Here is a 12,989-nt window from a genome sequence, read left to right as displayed (position 1 = left end):
TAATAACCAATTCAAACCCTCTCCTAAAATATCTCAGTACCGTTGCAGAGATTACAGAGATTTACAAACTGAGGTAGAATAGAGAACATGGAGATTTCATGACTGAGTTATTCTTTCCAGACTGCTTCTTATAAGCATCTACGAAACCATCAGCCATTATTCCAGAGACATATCAGTAAACCAAGAAACCCCAATCTGCCCTCCTTTTTCTCTTCCTCTGATTAGAGATTATGCAGTAACAAGCCCTGATACACCATATAGGAAGCATTTGAATGTTCTTTCCTGCCTATTAATGACCAAGACTTACCTGTTTGGTCCTGTAACTGTTTTCACTTGCTTCTATTTTCTTTTCCTCTAGCTGTCTATGGAAGCTAGTCATTCTAATCAGATTGCAACAGCTTGCTTAGTATCAAGCATACAGACATACACGTTGGCGTTAAATTCCAGACAAAAACGGATTTTCTGACTCACCCTATCTTCTTGTCCTCCAATGGTGACTTAGATCTGAGAGAACATTATTTAATATGATAAACGTTGCATAAGGTATCTGTTTCTTAGAGGAAAATAATTTACCTTTGCAGCAGAGAGCAGAAATAAGAATAAAAGATAAAAACCCTAGCACCTATAGCTAAGTGCTTTAAAATCTCTTTATTCTGATAGCCATGCAAGCAGCAAATTTTCAAAAGATGAGATTTGCTACACCCTATCAGAGCATTGGTGCATAAAGTCTGCTATCTTGCCTATGCCAGTGCTTCAGAGAAAAGCAAAACAAAATCCCTGTGTTGCTCATACAGCAGTCAATTTTATATCAACAGCTTGCCTCAGTGCTTGAATTTTTGTCATGGCATTAAATCCTACTCCCTGGCTAAGCAAAGAAAGGCCTAAAGCATTGCACTTCAGAACACACTCAAGTTGCTACTGAGAAGTTTATTTGTGTATACAAAATGCTGGGCTCCTCTAAACATTGTCACGTTCTTATTTTTTGTGTACTTCATGCATGCAGATATATTTCATTTGTTTACAGGCTTGTTTTGTCTACCACAAGATATCTGAATGGCAAAAATGTGTTGATACAACCTACACTGCATTATTTTCCAAAGAAAACTGCGTGGTTAGCCTTAAAAATCATTTGCCTAGTGCAATAAATGCCTAGTATAAGAGAAGAGATGTTTGGCTGATTTACCTCAGTTAATGGAATTCCTGAAAATGAACTCTTTCGTTTTTTCTTTTGAAAACTCATATGCTAGAAAAGAGGTTACTGCACTGAATTGCATTACTGTTGAACACACACAAGCCTCCTATATCTATTTCTTCCTAAGAATTGCTTTGAAATGGTTTAATTAACTTAATTTCACTAAAATAGTTCATATAGGATTTATCTGTTACTACATTTTAAGGTATAATCTGTCATGTATGTGACTGTACTTATAATCAGTGATCAGAAGGTATGCATCTAATTACCTACATCAATGCAGATAACAAGTTAGAGCTCTTAAAATATCAGGAAGATACATTACATATTTTGAATTAGACACACAAGGTAACAGGTAGGATGAATTGACAAGTCATCTTAAATGTAAATCTAAATTTGAGGCCTAGATAGCAGCTGAGTGTGTATTTCTAAGAGTGGAAGCTGCTCACGAATTTTGGGTATCCATATTTGCAAAATCAAAGTTATCAGGTATCTAAATTTTTGCTCTTGGTCATGACCAAAATGCTTCAGTCCTGCTAAATGGCAGTCCAGGGACTTATCTCATGCCTACATCTTGTTAGTATTCACAAAATGGCTTTGAAATCTGCTGGTGATATGATTTAAGGTATGTTCTCAAAAGACATCTCTAAATGGATCAGGAGAAACATAACCAAAATAAATAAATAAAAATCATATCAGTATTCTTTGTACAGAACACCTCAATGTGAGATTACCCATCCACAGCATTGAAGATGCTCAAGTCCATCCCTAACTCATTTGAAAATTATACTATTTTATAGTGAACTAAATTACCATCAAGTCAGTAAAAAAGAACAAAGAACATAAGATTCATTTACTAACTTTCCTATAGCCATCTATGGACAAAGGCAATGTCTAAAGCTCTACCTTCCAGTGTTCTCAGCAACCAGTATTTCAGATAAGCATGAAATTACTAATAAAAAGCCCATTCTTTTTTATTGCTATTTTGGGACAGAAAAATGACTTCTTATTTGTGGAATAGTCACTAACTTCCATACAGTAAGGAGTTTCAGAACACAGTGACAAAGTTATCATTGTGCTAGAAAGTGGCAGAGTTTACAATATTTCCTTACCTCTTTTTAACTTCTAAATTGGTGTGCAGGCTTCTGACACCATCATCTTTGCTTTCATCTCTCCTTAGGTATTGTCTTGAAGACTATGACCTCCCTTAGGTCAGTAGATAGTTAATAATTACAGCCTGAAAACTCAACAACAGATTAGCTAGTTTATCTTATCTTTAATCTCTGCTTATCTAGCTTTTTTTACACACATTGAGAATATTTTTAGTTAGTAATTTCAGTTTTAGAATATGAAATGTATATAATAAAGTTTATGTATTTAATGAATAACTTTATATATAGTAGCTTTAAATGACACTATTTTTCTCAAAGAGCTCTTTGTCAAAGAGCAGTGTATTATCTTGACAACGACTCATTCCTGAATGGCTCATTCAAACTGCTGAAGAGTAAAATTATTTTCAGAACCAATATTCTGCAATATACTGAAGTTGTGATGAAAGTTATAAAGAGATCACCTATTTTAAAATTTCAAATTATCAAAGAAATAATAATAATAAAAAAATCATATTGCAAAGACCCACTGCTCAGGAAACAGAAATAAGGAGGGAAAAAAAGGTCAAAATATCAATAAATCCTACAGCTTAATAAAGTAAAATGTCCAGAAATATAAAAACTGTTCCTTTTCCATAGTACTTCATTCTGCACTGCCTTCTTATACTGAAGCTGACCTGTTCTTTCAAGTCCCCTTGATTGCAAGGGAACACAACTGTCTTAACTGATTAAGTCTTCATACAGAACAGCATTAGTCTATCTGCTCCCCTGGATATCAGCATGCCTGAATACCCTATTTTCTAGAATGTTCCCTTTAAGCACTGTTTGATACAACAGAGCTTCCTTTCTTATAAATAAAATAATTTTAATTACAGCCCTTTGAGCCTTGAACATCATAAACACAAATTCCAAAAACTATATTAAGCATATCATTTTACTTCATTTTTTCTAAAATGAATCTTTGTTCATTAAGAAAAACTGTTGTATCTTAAGTGACACTTAAGTATTTTCTTAAGTATTAAAAGAAATGCAGCTTAAGCCATATTCTACCTCCACTGGAAGGGACAGACTTCATGAATACCAATGAAATCAATTCAGGTTGTCCATCTACTTTCAAAAAGATTCTATAAATAAATAAATAAATAAATAAATTCTGCCAGAAGTCAGTGGAAGATCAGACTTTTATCATTATAAGATTTCTGTTGTTTATTATTTTTAATTTATTTTTTTTTAAGTGTTTCATTTTGAAAAGCTTCATGAAATGGTTATAAGGTGTAATAGAGTTGTGGCTTGTATTGAAAGAGTGCTTAGATAATTATAATCTAGCTAAGATGACTTCAAATCCTGAAAGCATTTGAAAGCATTTGACATTTTCTTACTTGACTAGAGAATCCCTGAGTTCAGTATCTGAAAGAAAGTTTGTTAGTCACTTGGTTTGACAGAGGCAAGTCTGCATCTCCTGCTGCATGAGCAAAATAAATTTTCTTGCAGATGTGATAGAAGGGTGTGAACCGTTTAGAGACTAGAAAAGAAAGTTTGGTATGAGGCCAAGTAATTGGACTGAAACACTGAATTCTGGTCACTCATCATGCTCATTTTCAAGAGGCTATAAACATTAGCTTACAAACAAAAAATATATCTCAGAATGTGATGATGATTGTACATGACTTAAATTATGGTTTCTGTAGTGTGGCCGTATCAGTTTATCCCAATAAAAAACTGGCTACGTAGGAAGAAAGGCCAAATCCAATGCTAATCCTTCCCTTAGTTATCCTCTTAACTTCGGTGGTTACTCACTTGTTCCCCAAAAGATCTTATTATATACTGTTAACTCCAGGACTAGAAAATGACTTACATGCTCTTCTTTTTCCTCATCATACCTGCCACCAATCTTTGATTTGGAGCTGGAAAGTAAGAAAGACAGTTTAACTGTCAAATTAATATATTATGTTCTTTCCCCAGTGTCAGCTAGATTTTCTATAAAAACACTTTTTGCATAAGAGAGTCCATCCCCCAATAAATTATGGGGAAATGGGCATTAGAAGATGCTTTCCTAAAGCTGGATAGAAGTTCAAGGTTTCCAGTTTCCACTACTGTGCAGCATCATTTCACCTACCACGCCCTGCGAAAAAGCAGACTGCATGATTGCAAGCAGACTGGGACCAAGTGGCAAGAAGGAAGACTGACTTCAGTGCCCCCTGAAAATAGTATCAAACAAGTTGTGGGAAGAATGCAGATGTGCTCTACTCAGTTTCTTGCCAGATTGTAATCACTGACATGCTATTTAAACCGCATTTTGTCTTCTCTGTCCTGTTATGTACTCAAGACAGCTACAAAGCTAACTGTCATAGAGATCCAAATTAAATTGTAATGATAAATACATACAGCTTCAGTTAAAGAAAAATGATGCAATGTCTCTGCAGCTGTTATTTATGAAATACAACTGGTCAGATGCTAAAAAATATGGCTGAGATAAGCATGCAATGTTTTTTGAGATGATTACAAATAAAAATTACTGCCAATAAATCTGCCAGTCCAAATAGATCCATACAAGATAGGCAAATGAGCAGAGAAAAAACTGCCCTCATATTATTAGTGAAGCTGCTTAAAAGTTTTGACCTAACTCAAGAACAAAAATGTATTTCATTTTGAATATTAAACTCTGAGAGAGAAGCTTTAGTCTTAGAACATTTTAAATGTAGAAGTTGAAAACACAACAAGAAATATAAAGGACCTGGTAAAAGAATTTTCTAATTTGTGCTAGGAAGTCTAAATTGAATGTATCCACTGATCAATTCAGTTTTAATTCTAGTATCTTAGGGACATCAAATGGACAGAATAAAAACTATAGTATGTACTAGGGTAATAACTGAAAGAAAAATATACTTTAAAAATTATTGGATACTTTTAAACACTGTAACAGACAGTTCTTTCAGAGGATCATTGGAATTTATATATAAACCAACAGGTAAGGCTTAAAAGCACAAAGAATTTTCTGTAAAGACTTCTTTTTTTTTTTTTTTCCTTTAACAGTTAGCTTCCTCCTAGAGCTTTTTGCATGTATGGTTAGTTTCTTATCATTTTTAAAACAGAATACCTTTCTCTAGAAGAATATCATAACAGAAGGTATACTGGATTTTTGCCTGTCTTGGGTTTAGTTGTCCAAGCTTAACCACTTGGACCAAGTGATCCAAGTCCTCCAAGCTTTTTATATAGGTTTCATGGAAAACAAAACTTAATAAGTCTTATCTCTTAACTGAAAATAACAAGAGGTTTTCCTCACCTTATTAGGGTGTAAGAACAGTAAGAACAGTATTGAGTATTTAGAATAATAACTATATTGAAAAATATAGTTCAAAAATATTTTTGCCTGTAACCAGTCTCTATACATTCCCTTTTATCTTATTTTACATCTTATTATTCAAAAAACTTCCTCATCCTTTCACAGCAGTTAATCTGATGAAGACAGATTAAATATATATATATATATATTCAAAGTTCACAAATCTATAAAGTTATGTTCATAAAGCAGACCATTTAAGAAAAAATAGAAATAAAAAGTCAGCAAGTATATAAAACTGACATTTGAAGCAGTTGGGCTAAAAAGGCAGGAAACTCAACCCCACTGTTAATATAAAAACAAATGCAGATGTGCAAAGGCATACTGATTTTCCCAATTTGGTATATAAGGTTATAATACTAAAGCAAAACAATTATTTCTAACAAAACTGATGTTTTTCAAAACTGAATACCATTTGTGGTGACCACTGATGAACTCTACATACAATTTCAGAAGTTCAGTTGGCACTACCTGTCTTTCTAGGTACATGAAGGGAAATAGTATCCTTTTTTTTATGTGCAAGTTTCTAATAATACACAGTTCTGTAGCTTAATTAGAAAATTTTCAATATTTTTAATAAGGACTAGAAAAGATCCTGTTTTGATATAAACTCTCCTTAGTAGTAACATTTCACAGCACGCAACCTTAAAAGGTCAACCTGTCAGGCTGTAATACATAAAATACGAATGAAAATGAGGAAAAAGAAAAATCTTCTCTTGTGGTAAGACTGCCTTTCTATGGAACCAAAGCAATAATAAGAGTCATCCTGCCAGTGAGAACCACATATGCTTGAGCTATGAAAGAAAGTACAGTTCTTAAAAGTCTAAAAGTCTGTTCCCTGATTAAAAACAGAATCATAGAACAGTATATCATAGGATAGCTTGGGTTGGAAGAGAACCTTAAGTTCCAACAACCCCTGCCATGGGCAGGGACACCTTCCACTACACCACACTGCCCAAACCCCAGCCAGCCTGGCCTTAAATACCTCTAGGGATTGGGCATCCACAGCTTCTCTGGGCAACATGGTCCAGTGTCTCGTCACCCTCACAGTACATAATTTCTTTCTAATATCTAATCTAAACCACTAAAAATGACTGAGTGGCTCAGCACAGCTGTGTATCACCTATGAACCATTGATATCTTTAAGGACCACAGTATGATAAATCACAGTTTTATTTGCATAAAATGGTTATGCAAGCAGGTCGCATAAATGTTTTGTTGTCTTATTGTCCCATGCCATACCTGAGGAAAGGAGCATCTTGCCACACACAATACTTGTGTTTTTCTGTCATGTTATGCTTTGTTTCTAACAATACATGCAGCTGCAAACCAGTTAATATTCTGTTTTCCACATAATATATAATCAGCTACTTGACTAATGACTCACTGCAGACTTCTACGCAGGTTAAAACACTGATTTGCCTTTGAGATCTTTTATTAAAAATTCTGTAGGCAGCTTCATAAAATGGTGGCAAACCTATTCCAAAGAACTATATCAGAGAAATAACATAGCACTATGTGTTTTCTCCAGGCATGAAATTTTTAATGGGTTATGTGAAATAACACAGAAGCAACTCCTGTCCACAGAAGAGATTTAAAATGTTTTCTGTTTCAAGGATAACCAATTCTATGTTCAGAATTTCTGTTCCTGAAAACTGCATTAGTGCTTCACATTGAGTGCTGAATCTCCCTAGAATCTAAATTGTCAAATTACTAGTTCACCAAGGAGTGAATTTTCAGGTTTTGCATGTCAACCCCAAAACTCAGCAGTACTAGAACAACAGTGTTTTACTGAGAAGACTCTGTGCCTGATTGCCTTTCAAATACCTATTAAAACAGACTTCCTTTCACTAGGACAGCTGCCAAGCTAATGAAAATCTGGGGTGAACCTGGAAGAAATGACAACACATACAAGTGTTCCTTTTCATAGCAGTCATGAGAAATACACTAACTTCTTTTAATTTACTCTGTCACAGCACTCAACACAGCATTAGGAAGCCTTTTCCTTCAAAACAAAAAACAACTGATTTTAGATTTAAGAATTAACTACGTGTATCCCCTACTTAAATGACTTTGTGACACATTCTGCATATTGCTTATTTTACATCACCACCAGTTAATCATCTCTGCTAACAGAAAGATTCTGCAAGAGAATCTTTCTATTTAAAGAAAAATTTTAAATTCTGATGGCTTGTTTCTCAACTATATACTGCAAAGTCACCAACAAGAGCATCAGATATATTGTGTTTACACGGCAAGGTTTTGGTAGCAGAGGGGCTGAAGGGGTGGCCTCTGTGAGCAGAGCCCAGCAGCTGCCCCATGTCAAATCAGAGCCAGCTCCAGTGGGCTCCAAAAGGGACCGGCCACTGGCCAGAGCCAAGCCAGTGAGTGACGCTGTCTGGGTCTCTGGGAGAGCAGATTGAAGAAAGGGGAAAAACAAAAACAAGCAAACAAACAAAAAAACCTGCTGCACAACAGCAGCTGTGAGAGAGGAGTGAGAACCAGCCCAGCAGCCCCCCAGGTCAGTGTAGAAGGGCAGAAGGAGCTCCAGGCACACAGCAGCAGTTCCCCTGCAGCCTGTGGAGAGGCCCCTGGTTGGTGGAGCAGGCTGTCGCCGTGCAGCCCATGGGTCCCACATGGAGCAGATGTCCACACTGCAGCCCATGGAGGAGCCCCCGGTGGAGCAGGTGGTTGTGGCCTGGAGGAGGCTGCGGCCCATGGAGAGCCCCTGCAGGAGCAGGCCCCAGGCCAGAGCTGCAGTCTGTGGAAAGGAGCTCATGGAGGATCAGGAGGCCAATCAGCTACAAAGCAGCTTTACAGAAGATTGTTTGGGAGTGTTGGTTAACAAAAAATTGAATGTGAATCAGCAGTGTACTCTGGTGAAAAGGAAGGCCAATAGTATCCTGGGCTGCATTAGCAGAAGTACAGCAAGCAGGTTGAATGTAATCATTATACCCCCTCTGATCAGCATGGGAGGGAACAGGAAGGAGATCCAGCCTCTTCTAGGATGTGCACAGTGACAGAGACACAATGAACCCAAACTGCAGTGCAGGAAATAGGCTTCATTTTATTACAAAATATACTTAATCTCAGCTTCACTTGAAAGGTGTGTATATGTGGGAAAGGAATTCACCTGGAGAGACTTGAAAATAACTTCTCAGTGCTCTGTCCAAAAAATTAGCTGCTCATACAAATCCAAAAGGAGGAAAGATTACAACTCAACTTCACAATTTCAGAGATGTAAAAGCAACTCCACCAACTGTTAAACAATTTAAAAAATTTCAGTACTAGCAACATTCAAAAATGTTGCTAGCACATTATGTATGTATATAATGTGTGTATACATGTATATATAAATAGCACAGAAAACAAGTAGAAGCAAAGTTCATCTCACATACTCAGACAATCAGCAGCTGAAACCACCTAACAAAGAAGCAAAATAAAATAAATCTGGTTCCAAGTTGGTTCAAGAGCAAGTTAGAGTGCTTAGAAGGAGACATTTACACAGAAATACTACCATTTGGTAGTGCTGGGATTTCCTCTTCATTTTTTAACTTTATCTTTCAGAAAAATAAGCAAGAACAAATAAAAGTGACCTTTCAGATGGAGAAAAGATGTGGTTGGTCTTTAAGAAAAGATTTTATTCCACCTGTATGATAACCCACTGGGAAAAATGTGAGCTTTTAACAAAATGTCACTTTGTTGTCACAGTTGTTCAATGACAGTGATGAATAACAGGCAACTCTGTGAGACTGCTGTAGTTCACCCTGCACTAGGGTCACTGACCACTTCTCACTGCAGGGATCATTGCGAATAACAATGGTGGAGAATATTGAGGTAGCTGGATAAATAAATATTTGCCGTTTCATCAATAGGAAAAAAAAAAAAAAAAAAAAAAAAAAAAGGCAAAAAAAAATAACCAAAAAAAAAATAGTTTGCATCTGAATTAGGAGAATTTAAAGGGACTATTTTATGTCTGCTTTTGATTTAATATTCCTCAGTCTGAATTTCAGTATCCATAAGGTATGATGTTAAAGATAGCTGAAATTTTAAAATAAATGCATACCTGTTTGTACATAGTCTACAATCAAAATATATTAGCCAGCACTTTTTTTTTCTTTCTTTGAATCTGCTTGGTGTTTGCTTCATTCAAAACAGTTCTATACATATGAGATAATTAAACACTTGGGGAAAAAAATATAATTTTGTTTCATGAAAAATGTACTACTAATTGGGAACACATAACTATACCAGAGAAATAATGTATATGTTTAATTTTTGCAAATAACTACTTTTGTTTCTCTCATCTCTCAGAACTGCATTACTACTGACACTGCATTCTTCATAGATATTTGCTATACTAACTGAAATAATTTCAGCAGTAGTAATGACAGCTAATATTTAATATAACGTGTAAAATAAGGAAGATGTATTTGGAGGTTTTTCAGATGTTTATGGTTGGTAAGAAATCTGCAGAAAGACAAGTAAACTCAAAATAGTATAGGAAATTTTGCACTAATTTCTTTGAACTTTCAGTGAAACACGGTTGTTTTATGTTCTTGTGGGCCACCAAAAACTCATAACACAGGGAACAAAATGTAGGTTTAAATTCTGAATGATTTGAATTATCCACTCAGCTTTAACCTGATCTAATGCTCGGTAAAATCTCCAAAAAGGGTCACTTCAGCAATATGAAATTTTTAATACAATCAAAACAATTTTGTTTTAATTGTCTTTTTTCTTTTTTTTTTCTTTCTTTTTTTTTTTCTCCCCAAGGGAATATATCAATAGCAAGCAAGAACATTTTCATTTGAAATAAAACCACTACAAAATTCTACATTATACTTGGATATAAGTTTAGAACAAGTCTAGCAGAAAGAGACAAGAAAGGAAAGAAACTGAGGTTACCAAATCAACACAAAACCCACCTCATGTTTCACCCCCCCCCCCCCAAAAAAAAAAAAAAAATTAATTTCTCCTTTTTCTAAAATTCAATTCATATAATGATTTTTTTTCACATATTCTGATCTTAAATGTTATCATTTTCTCTGTTAAATATTCCTCATGAAGATTTTACGAAGCAAATTGTAAAGTCATATGCACCAATTTCCCCCAAATCAAAATATAAGTGTATGCACATTCCTTTGCTTCGGAAAAACAGTAACCCCACATTTCTCAGGAACCAACAGGAACTAACCAAAAGAAAAAAAAATGGAACTTGACAAAGTGTTGATAAAAGCAAAAAAAATTGTCCACTGTAGAGATAGATTTCACTAGCTATGAATTTTGATAGTAGAATTTTTGTAAAGAAATAGTAAGTCTTTCTTGCCAAACTGCTTGTAAATTTTTCTACACTATTGCCAGTATGTTGTGTGCATAAATATTATATTCTTCATAGTCTCATCCAGGAAGAATCCCACTTAGTTTAAAATTGAGTACGTTTTCGGATTCGATCTAACAAATAAGTTATCTATTAAACACTGCTGGCAGCATTTTCACTCTTCACAGTGAATCAATTTCAAAAATGACTCTTTGATAAATCTGAAGTCCACAATCATCTCAAAGATAGTTTTACACATTAATGGCAATTTTTTGTATTCAGCAGATAAAGTGAGGGTGAGTGGAAAGGAAACATCAGTAATCCTAGATTTCAGCCAAGTCCATCTTTGCTGTGCATGGTGACTAATACATGCTTTGAATTCTGATCCTCTGAACCAATTACAGCAAGCTGAATCCAGGCAAACCTACTCCAAAATGGTAAGTGTGTACATGTTTTCTTTCAAATGTGGAGCAGATGGTGTGATTTAATTTTATATCTGTATGAGTAGGGTGAGTAGGAGATGATGAAAGGTTTCCCCACAGCGGAAGTAAATCAGTGGCTGAAATGCTCCGAAACCTTTTATCCATAGCATCTTCCAAAAGAGCATTTAATTAGTCCCACATTCCCCTCTCTCTCTCTCTCACTTTTTTTTTTTTTTTAACTTTTTTCTTTTCTTTTCTTCTTAGCTTCATTGTTTTCATGGCATCAGTTAAGACACAGAGCACACATCAATACTGTCACTACAATGCTACACCTACATTCTAGCTTTCCACGTTGTTCTTGTCTGGAAAGAATAACTGAGGTGTTACCCAAGCTGGTCGGGAAACAAGTTGGCAGGGCCCTAGAAGGGGAAAGAGAATGAGGCACAAGGACTGGCAATAAAGAAATGATTCCTCTGATGATGATTACTCACCTCAATAGTGTGGTATCAGACAAGCCCTTTGGGGGAAAAGGAAAGCTGGGGGAAAGAAGGAGAGAACACTGAGTGATGGCGTTTGTCTTCCCAAAAAACTGTTATGTGTGATGAGCTCTGCTTTCCTGGAAATGGCTGAATACCTGCCTACCGATGGGAAGCAGAGAATCATAGAATCATAGAATCATAGAATATCCTGAGTTGGAAGGGACCCTTAAGGATCATCAAGTCCAATTCTTGACACCGCACAGGTCTACCCAAAAGTTCAGACCATGTGCCTAAGTGCACAGTCCAATCTCTTCTTAAATTCAGACAGGCTCGGTGCAGTGACCACTTCCCTGGGGAGCCTGTTCCAGTGTGCAACCACCCTCTCTGTGAAGAACCCCCTCCTGACGTCCAGCCTAAATTTGCCCTGCCTCAGCTTAACCCCGTTCCCACGGGTCCTGTCACTGGTGTTAATGGAGAAAAGGTCTCCTGCCTCTCGACACCCCCTTACGAGGAAGTTGTAGACTGTGATGAGGTCTCCCCTCAGCCTCCTCTTCTCCAGGCTGAACAGGCCCAGTGACCTCAGCCATTCCTCGTACGTCTTCCCCTCCAGGCCTTTCACCATCTTCGTAGCCCTCCTCTGGACACTCTCCAACAGTTTCATGTCCTTTTTATACTGTGGTGCCCAGAACTGCACACAGTACTCGAGGTGAGGCCGCACCAGCGCAGAGTAGAGCGGGACAATCACCTCCCTTGACCTACTAGCAATGCCGTGCTTGATGCACCCCAGGACACGGTTGGCCCTCCTGGCTGCCAGGGCACACTGCTGGCTCATATTCAACTTGCTGTCTACCACGACCCCCAGATCCCTCTCTTCTAGGCTGCTCTCCAGCGTCTCATCACCCAGTCTGTACGTGCAGCCAGGGTTTCCCCGTCCCAGGTGCAGGACCCGGCACTTGCTCTTATTGAACTTCATGCGGTTGGTGATCGCCCAGCTCTCCAACCTATCCAGATCCCTCTGCAAGGCCTTTACGCCCTCATTCAAGTCCACAACTCCTCCAAGTTTGGTGTCATCAGCAAACTTGCTCAAAATACCTTCTATTCCTACATCCAGATCGCTTATAAAAATA

The sequence above is a fragment of the Aythya marila genome, assembly GCF_965140915.1.
Source record: "Aythya marila genome assembly, chromosome: 4".
NCBI lineage: Eukaryota > Metazoa > Chordata > Aves > Anseriformes > Anatidae > Aythya > Aythya marila.
The sequence above is the reverse complement of the archived record's forward strand: the minus strand, read 5'-3'. Positions refer to the sequence as shown.